Raw genomic sequence first — 15,594 nt, 5'->3', positions numbered from 1 at the left:
GCAAAGTTCCTATGGTAGCCACTTACCAGGTAACCCGGATTTCCACAACAAAGCCAGGCAGGCGTGTGGGTCCCTTCCCCTGCCAGCCTGTGAGTGACAGCGGTGGCCAGCGCTGGCGAAGAGTAACTTGGGGCTCCAGCCCTTCAGCGCGCTCCGCGGGTTCTGCCTCCTTCGGAAACGAAAACTCCCATCCAAGCCGGGGGACGGTGCGCGGAAACCCGGCCCCGGTGCCGTGTGTGCGCGCGCGTGTGCGAGGGCAGCGGCAGCAGGGGGAGGAGAAGGCAGAGGGGGGGTGGCTGGACCCTCGGCATCAGCGCATTCTCCCCCCCCACACACACAGACATACACACACGCAAATGTTTTTAAAAAGTTGAGTTTCGACTTTGTGCCTCGCCTGTCCCGCTCATCCTCGCCCCGGGCCGGGGGATGCGTCTGGGGGGCGGTGCGGGATGCTGGCTAATTGCTTTCGCGGCGGTTCCGTAGGGGGGGTGGGGGGGGGGAGCGCTGGTGCGAGCCTGGACGACTGCGGGCGAGCGTGGGGGGGTGGGGTGGGGAGGGGCAATGGCCCTGGCGCTGGTGCCCTTGCGCGCCGCGCACTGGGCTGCAGGGGCGGCGCACTGTGGACACGGCTGCAGGGGGAGGGAGGCGGGAGGCGGAGAGCGGGGGTGAGGGAGGAGAGGCAGCCCTGAGAGGAGCGTGGATAAGTGTTCATCGGCGCAAGGGCCGGCCTGTGGCCAGCTGCTTCCTGAGTGTGAGCGCTGGTGGGGGGCGGGGAGGGGGGCGGGGAGGGGGGGAGGAGGGGGAAGAGGGTGGAGACGGGCTCGCCGGTCACCAGGCTGGCCAATTCGATGGCTGAGCTTATGTCTCCCTCTCCACGCGTTCACACACACTGTCCCTCCCTTGTGCCTGAGCGTTTAGGAACTCCAGAACAGGGTACAGCAGCCAGGCACTCGGCCGCCTTCTTGGGCCTTATTTGTTGAATTGGCTTTTTTTTTTTTTAACATGAAAAATGTGTCAGCTTTTCGACAGGATCTGATGTCAAATGGTAAAGAACAAGTGAAAAAAAAAAAAAATACCCAATAGTAAATGGAGAGAGAAAAACTTTTTAAAAAGTGGTAAATGGCAAAAGTATCTTCTGATATACAGGATTCGATGAACACAACTTCAAGAACGGCTAGATGAGGCACAGAGGCCGCCCTTGGCATCTTTTCTAAGTAAAGGATAAACAGAGAAGAAATGGAAATGTTACTCGAATATAAAATTCTAAAAACAGGCTGTTAGAAATGGAGGCGCACTCCCTGCATACAGTGGCACTTTCTCCTTAAGAATTCAATACCCTCACCTTCATACCCCACCTAGGCTGTGACCCCAGCTTTTCTGAAGAGGTTGTCCCCAGAAGGCCAACTATCCTCAGTGGTACAGCTGGAGATGCACAGACTTCCATCTCGGGAATCAAGGTATATAATGTACAAATACCCTCTAGTTGGGCCTTTCTGTGGTGACACTGAGAATTCCGCTAGTCCTCATATTCTATTCTAGGGCTTTCGCTCAAACATAAATTGGCATTCAAGTAGTAGATGCTAATGATCAAGACAGAAGCCCTCAAGTACACAAATGACTGTCCCCGGGAAAACCAAATAAAATGCTGACAGTTTTTATTGTCAATCAATTTCATTTCAAATGAAAATTTCATTTCGTTCTTACTTCAGAAAGAATATTACTAGAGTGGGTCTGTATCCAAGATATTGACATCACACACAAAAACTCCATTTTCACAATACTTAGGTCTCGTTATGATCTGCTTTTCAAGACTCCCTTTAGGGAAGGCATTTTTTTCCCTCTCCTAAAGACACAAACTCATCAGAATATTAATCACCAGAATATCTGTCAGCAGAAGTGGAGGGAGGGAAATAAATTTGTAAGTGCTTAGGATAAGTCATTCGGTCAATGTAACAGTTTCTCTCTGTTCTTCATGTCCTTTTAAATACAAGTATCCTAGTCCAAGATGGCAACAGAAGGGTTCAACCACACACAAGAAAAGACTCATAAAATAGAAGCATGCAGCACCATCACAGAAACAAAGAAACCCAGTGGAAGAAGTTGCCCTGACTAGCCCATTGTGGCTACTTCTTGCAACATGCCTGACATTCACCAAAAAAACTCTTCCTCATTAACTCCAGCCTTCAGGCACAGAGCACCATGGGGACACTGACCCTTTAATACGTCTCGGGAAATTCTCTTCATCCCGACTCTTGTATGGAAGGCTCCCCAGGAACAAGACAAGCCTGGGTGGAAACTGTAAAAAAACACAAAACAAACAAAACAAAACAAACAAAAACCCTACCATCTCATGATTCTAAATATGATGGTTTTCATGCATGAAATGGTATCCTGGGGGTCTGAAGAAGCTTCCAAACCCCCCACTTGATGGGAACAGCTTAGCTGGAAGAGAAAAATATTGTGCTACACCCTACTGTAATCAATGGCTCATGGAAATAAAACATTGGGAAAGCTCTGAGTCACCAACCTGGAGATCCCCAAAATTCTCTTCGCTTATAAAGAGCCCCGGGATGGAAATGTCATTTTTTATTTAGGTGGGATTTTCATGAGCCTCTAACATTCCTAAGACCTTTCCTACTAAATACGTACAACACATTGCTTGACTTTTCTTTTCTTTTTTTTTTTTTTTTTTTTTTTTCGGCCAGGAATGTAATCTGCAATGTCCTTATGTTCCATGGCATATAGTAAAAATGCAGCATTCCCAATAAAGCCCTGGAGTGACTCAGAATGAGATCTGCACCTCTTCTAGACTAAATTGGTCAGCAGGAGCAGGGGGGAGGGGAGAGTAAGAAATGGTGGGAAAGGAAATAGTGTAGTGCAGTTATGACACCCTCTCCCTTCCCCATAAGCTCTCAATCATGGTCAGGCATCACGCCCTTCCAGCCAGAGCTGGGAACTACAATCTAGTTGGTATCTTCCAACTAGATTGTTAGATCTAGATACGTACAAGCTTGTATGTATCTCTCAACTGCTGACTCAGGGCAGCTGACTCAGCAGACAGAACCCTGCTGCCAGCTCCAGTCCAGTTCTCATTCATTTGAGAAATATTCAGTGAGCACTCTGTCCCAGGACGGTGGGGGCCGGGGGGAGGGGGGGGGGTAAAGGAATGAACACTTGCAAGCATTGTGCAAGGGAAGATGTCACATGAAGCATTTTGCCCAGTGCTGGGGATACAGCAAAGCCTCAAGAAATGACGGCCCCGCCCACCGCACTTCATCGTGGCAATCAGGTGGGATTGCCACTAGTAGTCTCGCAGTGGAAGCCACGAAGCTGGAGCTCGGGAAACACTCAGAGTGAGAGGCAGCTCCAGGTGCAGCAGTCGTGAAGCCCCAAGCCCTGACAACAATGCCATCCTGCAAAATAATAGTGCCAACTCTATGAATGTGTGCAAGGCACATTGCATGTGTACAAAGTGTAAGGCATCTTGTGATCGATGTCAGAGAAGCGCAGTTAAGTGTGGAGGACCAGGAACAACTTCCTACTCCACGCCACAGGCAGTAGCTTGGCTGTTTCAGCCGGACCTTAAAGGAGGGACACCTGGGTGGCTCAGTCGGTTGAGCTTTCGGCTCAGGTCATGACCTCACGGTTCTTGAGTTCGAGCCCTGCATCAAGTTCACTGCTCTCAGCTCAGAGCCCGCTTCCGATCCTGTGTCCCCCTCCCTCTCTGCCCCTCCACTGCTCATGCTTTCTCTCTCAAAAATGGATAAACATTAAAAAAAAAAAAAAAAAGGAAGGGGTAGAGAATTAATAAGCAAAGAAGACCATTGCAAGTGGAAGAACCAGCATCAGAGAGACACAAAAGATCCCGTGTATCTGCTCACACCAAGCAGGAATACAAAATAGGAACGTTCACCATCTCACAGCTACAGCAGAGGAACACAGTGGACTCTCGGAGGGAACATCCTAACAACTGCAAACCTTCAGGAGAACTGTTGTTTGTGTCCGTCTGAGCGATCTGACAGCAAACCATTTACAAACTTGCAAAGAACTATGATCAGACTTCTACTCCTGTAAAGTGTCTATAGAGAGAAACAAGCTTTAACCCCCAAAGGCAGATAAGCTGAGCTAACAGCCCCAGTGACAGTATGCCTAGCTATTAACACACACACACACACACACACACACACACACACACACACACACACGGGAGCTGGCAAGAGTCCAGTTATGTAGAAATGCAGTGGAAAAAGTCAGTGTTTGCCAACTTAAAGAGGGGAAATAAATGTGTCAGATGGAAAATTTCCATTTTACCTTCCTAAGCGAACAGTACAAACAGCGGAATGCTATCAGCGCTCGATACCCTAATGAAACTGTTAAATTGATCTTTCTACTAATTCTGCCACGAGTGCAGTCAGCCCAGACTCTCCTGCTTCCACAACGGCGATGCGATGTTTGGAAATTATTATTTATACCCATTACATTCATGGCATCATACCTCTTTTCCTTTCTAAGTTCAAAACTGTAAATCAGAGTCTAAAATGTATCACTCCACACGCGACTGACCAAATGAATTATTTTCACCATATAGTCCCTCTTCCTCTTTAATTGGTAAAATTTTTCTTCCTATTTTATACAAACCTGATTCAGATGCATCTAATGTTCTGCAAAGGTTGATAGGGTATTTCTTGACATACTGCTAACATCTATCTACAAAGAGCTTACCAAAATAAAGAATAAAGGGGCACCTGGGTGGCTCAGTCAGTTAAGCGTCTGACTTCTGCTCAGGTCATGATCTCACAGTTAGTAGGCTCGAGCCCCGCATCAGGCTCAGAGCCTGGAGCCTGCTTCAGATTCTGTGTCTTCCTCTCTCTCTGCCCCTCCTCTGCTCACTCTCTGTCTCTCTCTTAAAAATAAATAAAAACATAAGAAAATCTCTTTAAATAAAGTTTGCAGACATACACAATACTCCACAGGCAGCCAGTTTCCTACTCTTTACCATTTAAATCCACACTGGCCACTTCTATATGATACATAATATAAAATTAATTACCTCATCGTAATGCTATCTATGCATAACCTGCCTTCTCCAAGTGCCTTCTAACAGGTAGAATTTACATTTCTTCATAAGCCTTTCATGGCCAAGCAATACTGGTGAGCACTAGTAAGTAATTAATGCTAAGGGAATGTATGCATGCATGTATGCATGCATGCATGCATGCATGCATGAATGAATGAATGAATGAATGAATGAGGAAGCAAAAGAATGGCTTTTTCTACCTTGAGAGTTGGTGGACAGCACTAACAACTGTCTTGGTGCATCCATGTGATCATTCTAATACTCCAGGAGGGTCTAAACACCTGTCATTCTCTTTCTGTGCCCCAAGGCTCTTCATTGTCAACTGAAGCTTCTTCTTGGGAAAGAAAACTCGCTGGGTAAGCAATGCTTACAAATCAGGGGGTGAGCCCCCCCTGCACTGCCCCAATGATCCTTCCCCAGCTGACACCCCACACCTCCTTCGTGCCTCCAAACCAGGTCATTTGCATCACACCCTGAATTCTGCCAAAGGGAAAAAAATATATTATGTACTAAATTCTGTGGAGAAAAAAGAGGGAAAGCATGGAACGAGGGTGCGGAGAGGAAGATCGATTGTTTCAAAACAAGAGGAGGCCAAGAAGGCAAGACAGCGGTGGGACATCATTAGCATAAGCGAGGACTGGGAGTAAGTTGAGGACAGAATTACGCTCTACAAAAAAACTGATTCGGTGGCTTTTCGAACTCGTCCCCAACTCACCTCGGGTTCTGCACACACCTACCTGCAAGGGGGTTTCAAAGCACTCGGAAATTTTCTACAGGGTCTGAGTCCCCGTGACCCTGAAGTACTCAGGGGGCTTTCACACCCATCCACACTTCCTTTTGCCGCTGGAGAGGAGGGACGAGTCCGTGTCACCGCCCACCAGACAAATGAGCAGCAGCATCTAAGGAGACCTGCCCTGGGTAAGGTGCCGTCTCCCTTCAGGCCGGACCAAGGTTCCAAGTTCATTGTCCGCATTCCTTCCCTGACCCTCACAACACCCCAGCGAGGTACGATGCAGCACAATTTCCATTGTGCGAATGAGGAAACAGAGGCAGAGACCGGTGGGTGACCTACCCTACCGGTGGCACCCGGCTCCCAGGGGAATGCCCAGGCTTCAGGGCGAAGCACTCTCCCACATTAACCATCAAGCTACTATTCTTCCGGTGCGGGGCGCCCGCTCCCACCGGAAGGTTCATTCACTCAGGCAGGGTGGTGTGCCGGAAGGGGGGTGGACTCTGGAATCAGCAAGCCCAGAAATGCTAACTCTACCCCTTCCTGGGAGACCGTGGGCTGGTTCCCGAACCACCGAGGACCTCGGTTCTGCTCTCTGAGTTCCTGCACAGACTGACTGGGAATTGCGCTACTGGCCGGCACGCACCCCCAGTCGGGGGCTTCCTCTCCTGATAGAGGATGCAGCACAGGAACTCCCCTAGACCCGGCTCCAGGAACGGGCTTCACGACTCTGAGAGAAATCTCTCCCCGCTGGCCAAACTGTACGGCTCATAAATTCATACCTAAGCCAATCAGGCATTCCCCTGGCCAGAGACTGGTTCCTAATTTGAGCCAATACGATGGGAAGAAGAAAGTCCTGGCTGCAGGGGTGGGTTCAGTGATGGGCGGATGACCCAGTCTGGGCCAATGAGACGTTCTCAGGTAGAGGAAAGTTCTTTGGTAGCTTCCGAGGAATGTGGCTTCTCCTCTTTCTAGGGAGCCACTGGAAAGGGGCTCTCCTCTTCTATGGGTTGTGGAGAAACAGAAACGAAGCTGTCTTCCTCTCAGCCTGCCAAGGAAGGTGATACTTTGTGAGGGCAGGGTGGAGAAGGTAGCGGAAAACAGACCCAGAGCTCCGGGGGAACCCTACCTGATCTCCATCTCTGACCTCTGCACGGTTTCATTTGTGGGAGCCAGCAGATCCCTTTTATTTTTTTCAAACAAATAGCTGCCAACAACTTCCAGAAGCAACCGAGGTGTTCACGGTACCGCAGAGGACGCAAAGACAAGCAAGACAAACTTCCAGGGGCTCGCCACCTGTCATAAATAGTTTTTGTGATACCATTTTAGCCCGGTGATTTAAAAAAATTAACATTACGGCTCATGTTCTTTTCAAGATCCTCCTACCATTTGGTCAGTATAATATTAAACAAGAGACATTCCACTTCCCCAGTAATTACACAATGCCCCCTTTCAGACCAGCTGGTCAACCTCTGGAGGTCAGATAGAGTAGCTAATCCACTCGGTTGTCAGACAACTGCCTTGAAAACCAGGCCATTTCTACATGTCCCATTACTGGTTAACAAATGCAGCCCCAGAACTCAGCACCTCATAGGAAGTGTGTGCATTCCCAGATTCCTGTTGAAATTGGATTTCATCTCACTCCCAGAAAAAACAGAGTCAAGATTTTCCTGGAATGACGTTTAGAAATAAGACAGATTTGCAGAGAAGCGACTTCCCAGGCATCTCTGAGTCCCGCTCATTTCTGTTATTGTTGTTGTTATTAATCACCTTAGAAGGTTTCAGTTCAGCCTGGAACACCGCCTGCCCCCAGCCCCCATGCTTTTCCGTCTTGTGTTTTGTACCCAAATGTCATTTCAAACTCAGCCATACATGCCATTTGGGGCTACTGGTGTAAGCGGTAGGAGCAGAGAGTCCTCAGATTCTAGACTGAATTTCGGAGACGGTCTGACCTTGATAATAATGATGCTATCTCAGCTGGTTGCATAGGTCAGAAATGTTCTTCCTCCGCTGCTTTCATTTTCCTTCCAGCAAGAAGTGGTCATTAAGGAGAAACTGGTGAGTGGCAAGTTATAAGCTGTAAGCTTAAGACACAGCTTAATTATGGCAATAATACTAGCTCATAGTTACCAGAAGCTTATCATGTGCCAGGGGCTGAGGTGAAGTACTTGAGACTCTTGATCTCATTCAATCCTCATGGATCTCAGTCTAATGAGTGGCAGTGGTGGGACTAGAACCCAGCTCCCTATGGCTCCAGGGCACATGCTCTTGGCCACAACACTCTACTGCCCCCACAGAGTCCCGCCTTATTGGAAGACATTTTGATGAGATATGTGGTAAACACAATTATACGTAAAACTTACACATAAAGTATACTGTACAAATGGAATGGGTCACGGCCAGTTACGTGACACTTCCAAGTGATGCTAAACTCCTACAGGTCCTCAAAACCTGCCTTGAACACTCTCCCAAGTCCTCAGACCTCTGTGCTTATGTCTACACTGAATGACCCTGACTGTCCACTTCTCCTGCTCTGTGAGGCTTTTCTATCGTAGGGAGGGTAATATCCATCCCCCACTGCAAAACAATGCCCGTATCCTGATGCCTGGAATCTGTGAACACGTCAGCTTAGAGGGCAAAAGGGAATTAAGCTCCAGATGGAAGTGAAGTTGCTAATAGAATGACTTTAAAACAGATAAGTCTGGAGTATCCAAGCGGGTCCAACGTAACCACAAGAGTCCTGAAAAGTGGAAGAGGGAGGCAGAAGAAGACAGTCCGAGAAAGTGACTTGGGTGCAACCGCGGAAGGGCCAGGGAGATGCCGTGTTACTAGCTTTGAAGACGGAGGGAGGACCCACAAGCCAAGGACCTCGGGCAGCCAATGGAGGCTGGAAAAGGCGATGCAACAGAGTCTTCCTTAGAACCTCCAGAAGGAAAGCAGTCTGCCACTGTGTGACCTCAGCCTCACCGACACGACACCCGTGTCAGACTTGTATCTTACAGAAACGTGAGATGTGAATCGGGTCATTTAAGCCACTCTGTTGAGGGTGATCGGTCTCAGTGTCAACAGAAAACAAAAACACCTTCCAAGCTCTCCTCTCTCCCCGCAGCCCCAGGGCCAGGCGCCACCCGCTCTAGGTCCCCAGGGGATACGGCCCTGGCCGGGATAAAACGTGAAAGGTACTATTTGGGAACTGGGTCTACACATCCCAGGCCTTCCCTCTGTGCCCCCTAGAGCACCGCAAATGAGCATGGAGATTCACCCGAAGCCACATCTCTGCCTCTGCCCATCTTCCCGTGGGAAGAGGGGTGAGGTCAAGTGAAATGACCAAAAGGCAATGAAGTGGAAGGCAGAGGTGGGCAGGAGAAGGAAGAACTAAGAGAACAGCAGGGGGATGCAGGAAAGGAGAAAGTAAAGGATTGACAGGAGAGGAGGAGGAAAGAGGAGTTAGGAAACAAAAAAAAGAGAAGAAAAAGGAGGACAATGAGGAGAAAGAAGGAAGCCCCAGAGCCTCGCGGTGGAGAAGAGGGAAAGAGTAAGGAGCGGGGACCTTGTTCTCTGCCTCCTCCCACCCCACCAAGCACCTGGTCACCCTCGCCTCGGCCTTCCAGAGCTCCTGCCCACTCCGGGGGTCCACTTGGAGCTCCTCCTCCCTGCACTGGCCTCTCACGATGGCTGCCATTCAGATGCCCGGGAGTGCCCTTCACGAACCCGGCCAGGCCTCCTCCCCGACATTCTGATGTAATGGCCTGGATGAGATCCGGGCATCGGGACTCTAACTTCCCAGTGACCGTGATGGGTAGCCAGGGTGAAGGGGCTCTGTCCCAGAGCCCTCTCTGCCCTCCCCAGCTCACTGGGAGTGGATCCCACCCTCAAATCAGACCCCGTCTGTGTCCTGCACTTGGCACTCGTCCTAAAGCTGAAGACACCACATCAAGCTGCTTTAAGGACGTAGATGCTGGGGCCAAACTGCCGAGATTCAGTCCTGGCTCCACACTTACTGGCCAGGCGACCCTGGGGACGTCACCCTCTGCGCCCCTCTCTCCGCCTGCAGAAGAGGAACAGACATGGGAATAGAATTAGAGCCTTGTTTTGAAGACTGAGTGAGTTGATATTTGAGGAACCCTTAGAACAGTGTCTGCTCCACTGAGTGCGTGAAATACGCCTCAGAGGAGATAAAATCAGCTTACTTCATCTCTGAACCGTCACTCTGTGTGCATGACCCCTGCCCTCTCCACTGACATCTGGGCCCTCCTACGGTTCCCATGACACCAAAGCCACTGCACTCTGCACAACAGAAACTGAATAAAGTCTGTTAAGTGGACAAAACAACGTTGGAAAATCGTTTTCAAAACATATAATCTGTTCATTAACATCAAGAACTGGCTACGCGTTAACAATTTTTATCGAAGAAGGGTCACTTAAATCGTTCTCACCTAGCCTTGGGCTCCTCCTGGATGAGTGCCGCCCGCAAGAGAGGGACACGGGACACACATGGTTGAAGGGAGAGCCGGAGAGCAAGGGACTGCAAGGCATCAGGAGGGGTCCTGAGCTGGGTCCTGAAACCAGGGCATTTCTGCTTCTCTAACAGGTTCAGAAGGATGGAAAAGAAGACTGAGAAAGAACAGGGGTGGAGGTGCTGGGGAAAATATCCAGGTAAGGGGCAAAGAGAGGCCACAGAGAACAGACTTGGCTACTCGGTAACCGAGCCTAGGGCTGGCCCGGCCTAGATCTCTGTTTGGATGGCTGATTTGCATACACATTCATATACATTTTAGCTCCGCAAGTAGACTGTCCATATGTGTTTTATTTACTCGCATGTCTTTTTTATCTTTACCAGTTGGCCTATATTTTTTCTCTTCACATTACATCAGGAGACCTTCACTGCAACAAGCCACTCGGCTCCAGGAATGGTGGAATAACTCCGAAAGAGACATTTGAGACAAGATGTAAAAACTTTGTATTAGGGTACAATAACATTTACAAGGCGCAAATTTGGCGGCCAAAAGATTTCTCTCAAAGGTATGAAAAAATGTCTGTGCTCTATTTTCAAAGAAACCAAATAAGACATGGTCCCTGAATCACTGTCTGAATGCAAACAGCATTTGGCTTTGATCTGAGTTGTTGAGAACTATGACCAATTTATCCCACGGATGCCAAACCATCAGAGAATGTTTTCAAGTCTGGATTTCCATATCGGGATTCAGCTACATGCTTTCTCTCTTCATTTCACATTACACAGGGCCAACCCAAAATACTGTTTCCAACAATGGATGTAGTTGGGATGATGATTTTGTATCTAGGAGCAGAAAACCTCTTAGTAGCAAGGAGTGGAAAAGCTCTTTTCCTATAGACACACTCCTGTGACCTGGGAAAAAGTACACAATCGTAATTGAACAGTAAATGGGATTATTTGATGGGAAAATCTTCCTCTGCTGTATTAATGATGACTTCACAGGCAGGCTCGGCCAGTTTCTGATTAAATGGTTGATAGAGAAAATCTCCAAAACTCATTTTTCTAGTGTATGTGCCCCAACAAATCTGCCCTGGGCCATCCTGCCTTCTGCCTTGTCCAAAAAGAGCCCGTGATGATTTTCTGAATTTTACTTGTAAATTTAAACCCCAAATACGCTCACATGGGGGGTGAGGGGAACAATCCAGCCCCATAGGAAAGCACATCCACCATCTTGCAAGCCTGTGGAACGTACCGAGAACCTCCTGTAACGAGTCAATAACCCAGGGCTGCTCGCCCCTGGGGTCTCAGTGGAATTTCTTTTTTTAACACTATGAGGACTTCATCAGCCCATAAAGTCTCCAAAGTACTCTTCACTCTGCCAACATCCTTCTGAAATAAGCAAATGGGGGTGGTGATGTTGATGTTTTACATAACTTCTCTATGCTTCAGGATTCCAAACCACCTGAAGATAAGTCTAAAGCCACAGTCTGAAGCTAGAGAACTGACTCCTTCAGAATTCTGGGTACATCTTTGGGGTTCACAAGCTTTAGAGGATTTAGACAGCTTCTAAGGATGGAGTCTCCATAAAAGAGCCACTTCTTAAAGCTGGAAGTGTCTTTACAGGAGTTCTGAATTCCAAAGGGTCTGGAGATACAAGTGTCTACCTTCTGTTAATCCCACGTCTTTTGGGCACCTTATTCTGAGAAGAGGTCCCTAAGCTCATCAGACTCCCAAGGGCATCCACAGCACAACAAAGTTTCCTGCCCCCGTAACTCTCCGCCCCAGCCCCCTTGTTCTGGAGCTCTGTCCACTCCCCCTCCCTCCCACAGCAGATTCGCTCCAAACCTCACTAACGACTCCTACCAGGCCCCTGACACCTGCCCTCTGCCCGGCCCAACGCCAAGGAGGCCCTGACCCTCCTGCCTCTGGCCTTATCAAGCACCTCTGCTCTTTGCAGCCATCTCCCCCGCTCTCTATGATCCTCTAATGTCCTGTTTGCTTTTGTTTCTCCAAAGTCTACTAGCAAGGGCTGGCTGGCGGGAACAGGGAAGATGGCTAGACCACAGATCACAGGAACTTAGCTCTAGACATTTTAGGTTTTAGAGTGAGGCCATTCTAATTGAACAATCAGAAAACCAGAAAAGATTTTTTTGAAGCTCTCTAATCCCGTCCTTCCCCCAAATGTCTCCTTGTGGCTTCTGGAATTCTTCTTCCTCCTGCTACCTGCATATGCTGTTCCCACAACCCTCTTCCCTTCACCTCCGAGAGCGCCCGCTCTCACCCCAACACAGCCCGGGGGCAGTACGGAGGCCTTGGAGCCAGGAGGGCCTGAATTTGAACCCCAGCTCTCCCAGCTGTGCGTCCTCAGCCCGCCGGCCCAATTCTCCGCTGCTCTGTTTACTCATCAGGAACAGCCCCCGTTTCCTACGCGCTCACTCAGGCCAGGCACTTTATATATCTTAACTCATTTCATCCCCACGACAGCCCTATGGGGTGGGCAGTGCTGTCCCCACTTAACACATGCACATACCGAGGCCCAGCAAGATCGAATTCCTTGCCAAACTAGTCAGTAGCTCCTCTCCTGAGCCTCGTCTTCGGGCTTCAGAGTCTGCACTATGCGAGGCTGCCTCTTCGCGGAAGGAAAAAATCCTCTAAGATGAAAGTCACACAATGTGGAGTAGTCTTGTGCTGATGAGCGATAACATGGGTGTGGGGGGGGGGAGGGGAGGGTGCCTGGCACGTCACTGTCATCATCATCTTCCTCTAAAGATCATTACTCTGACCTTCAGCCAAAGAAATCCACTAACTCTGGCCAAACTCGTCTGCCTACAGAGTCCACAGGAATCTGAGGTCGAAGAAGTCAGCAACCAAATTGTCCTCCTTTGCCAGCCACTGTCACCCTCTCACTTAAACTTTCCACTCTCCGCACCCACCTCCTCTCTCCTTCACCCCCACCATCCTGCCTGTCCCAAGTCTGTGGCATCTGGCCACTGTTCAGTCCCCAGCACAAAGGTGACTTACATACTACTTCAGATATGAATGGTCCTGGACGTGACTCCTTAACCGTAGGCCTCGCTCCCTCCCTCTGGCAGTGTCCCCTGCCCAATTACTTCCGCCTGTGATGCCCTTTCTGGACCAGTACCCGGCCTTAAGATCAAGTTCCAAAGCCAGCCTCTCCCGGTCTTTCCTGGACCTCCTCTCCTTTGCATTTTGCACTGGGTGTGAGTAGGCTGAGGGAGGTGGAAGGAGGTGGGGAAGGAGTCTGCGCACATGGTCCTTCCCATCTCTACCTGATCTGTAATGTCCTACACAAGCTTAGAGCTCAATATTTATTAAACAAACAAACAAACAAACACCCATGAACTTCTCAACGGGGAAAACTAAAGCCCGGAAAGGTTAACTGACACAAGGTAGAGACAGCATTATGTAATAGTTAATGTAGTAAACCAGACTGCCTGAGGCTAAGCCAACTTCCTATCATTTATTAGCTGGTGTGACCTGGGGAAAGACACTTAACCACTATGTGCCTCAATTTTCTTAGCAGTAAAATGGGAATAATAATAGTACTTATCCCTACCATTGTCATGAGGATTAAGTGAATTAATACGTATGAAAGGTCTGGAAGGTCTCAGCCCATCGTAAGCACTCAACTATCAGCTGCTGCTGCTGCTATCAATGGCAGAGCCGGAATTAGAACTGAGGACCCCTGGCTTCCAGTCCCGTGTTCTGCAGACGACCTCCATCTTCCAGCCCTGTGTCCCTACCCTTGGTTCAACCTCCCTGCTCCATGCAAAACTGACACACGCACGCCCATGTGGGTAACACTCAAGTCAACAGGTAAACATTTCGTTTCCATTTAAGGTGGTCTAGAACCTTGAGGAAGCTACAAAATCTCTAGTCAAAAAAACAAAAAACAAAAAACAAAAAGGGGGAGAAGAAAGAAAGGAGGGAATCCTTGTCAATCACAGTGCAGGAGAGCCTCTTAAATCTAAGACGGACATAAGTCCTGGGGTCCTTTGTGGCTCCTCCAGCTCCAAGATAATCCCGCTAGCAACTTCTGAAATCCCACTATGACAGGTTTAGAATGTCACCCGGAAAAGATCACTGATTCTGGGTCCAGGCAGAACGGGGTTCAGATCTGAGCCCCGTCACTCCCAGCACCGGGACAGCCCGCGAGTTCCGAGAGAACGCTGTTGCTCCTTCACTGAGAGGGAGGGAGCATCCAGGAACTCACGTGTGGGAGGCACGCAGCCCAGCACCTGGCACCCCAAAAGTGCTGAGTCCTAGTCCTCCGGGAGAAGCGCACCCTCTTCCTCTCATTCCTGGCTAGGTCAAAGCCTCCTGAGAGCACGTCTCAATGGGGAGCTAAGTGTCATGTGACTTTGTTGATCAGCATCCGGAGAGCTGGAATTTCCCTAGGGATTAAGTGCTAGGGGTGAAAGCAGGAAGTCCCAAAAGCCAATGCGTCAACACGCAGCTCGTGAAGTCCTCTGGCTGCTGGAGAACACTGCTTTCTCCTCCCTCATGGCCCCTCCACACTCTCCCATCCCTCTGTACCCTCGCTCCTTCAAAGCGTCTTCTCCTTCAGACACCCCTTCCACCGAGGAAGGCCAAGAGTCCAGTTCTGGCTCTCACCTGGTTAGGAAGTGGCCTCTCTCTCACTTAGCATCATGTGTCTTCGATGCATTTTCCTGGTGAAGGGAACAAATCCTATCTGACCCGACAGAATGTGGAGGGGACAAGCGATTACGACCGTCCCCTAGATGAGGAGCCGGAAGCTGAATAGCTTATCACCTGCCAGTGTCTTCTCTCTGCAGTCAATGTCCTGCAACCACCGCATATGTAATGACACTCTCCCGGTGTCAAGGCCCCAACTACTAATGTGGCAGAGAAGAAGGCTTCACTTTTAAATGAAACAAATTTCTATTTTTTTAATATTTTATTTAAATTTCAGTTAGTTTACACACAGTGCAATATTGGTTTCAGGAGAATCCAGGGATTCACCAGTTAGATACGATACCCAGTGCTCATCGTAACAAGTGCCCTCCTTAATACCCATCACCCCGTCTATGAATTTCTATTTTAAAAGCCTTTAAAGAGATTCTAACCCTTCTAAAACAGAATTAAGTCCTAAATTTCCCCCTCTTTTCCGTCAACCCCTCAACCATAGAGCTGTCTTTGAAATCAATGTGGTAGAACCATAACTTTACCTAACAGGATTCAACCAACCAAATATTAGTTCTATCGTTTTCTGCACCAAGGCTGCTGATAACTTTTCCTCAAGGGAGAACTCTTTTCATGATAGAGATTATTGTAGAAGAGGTAAACTTG

At 48.9% G+C, this 15,594-nt stretch overlaps 1 protein-coding gene across 3 annotated transcripts in view; it reads right to left on the bottom strand.

Moving 5' to 3' along the window:
* The window catches only part of GLIS3 (GLIS family zinc finger 3), a 451,944-nt gene extending 451,804 nt beyond the window's left edge, over nt 1–140 (bottom strand). For 2 of the 3 annotated variants that reach the window (XM_060610168.3, XM_078436065.2), the window contains exon 1: nt 27–140. The gene's annotated coding sequence lies outside the window, so the exon portion shown is untranslated. The remainder of the gene's footprint in view (nt 1–26) is intronic. The other variant, XM_060610173.3, reaches the window with a different exon arrangement.
* Nucleotides 141–15,594: the final 15,454 nt, after the last annotated feature.

Source organism: Panthera onca, chromosome D4 (genome assembly GCF_046562875.1).
Source record: "Panthera onca isolate mPanOnc1 chromosome D4, mPanOnc1 haplotype 2, whole genome shotgun sequence".
NCBI classification, from domain to species: Eukaryota; Metazoa; Chordata; class Mammalia; order Carnivora; family Felidae; genus Panthera; species Panthera onca.
The sequence above is the reverse complement of the archived record's forward strand: the minus strand, read 5'-3'. Positions and strand labels throughout refer to the sequence as shown.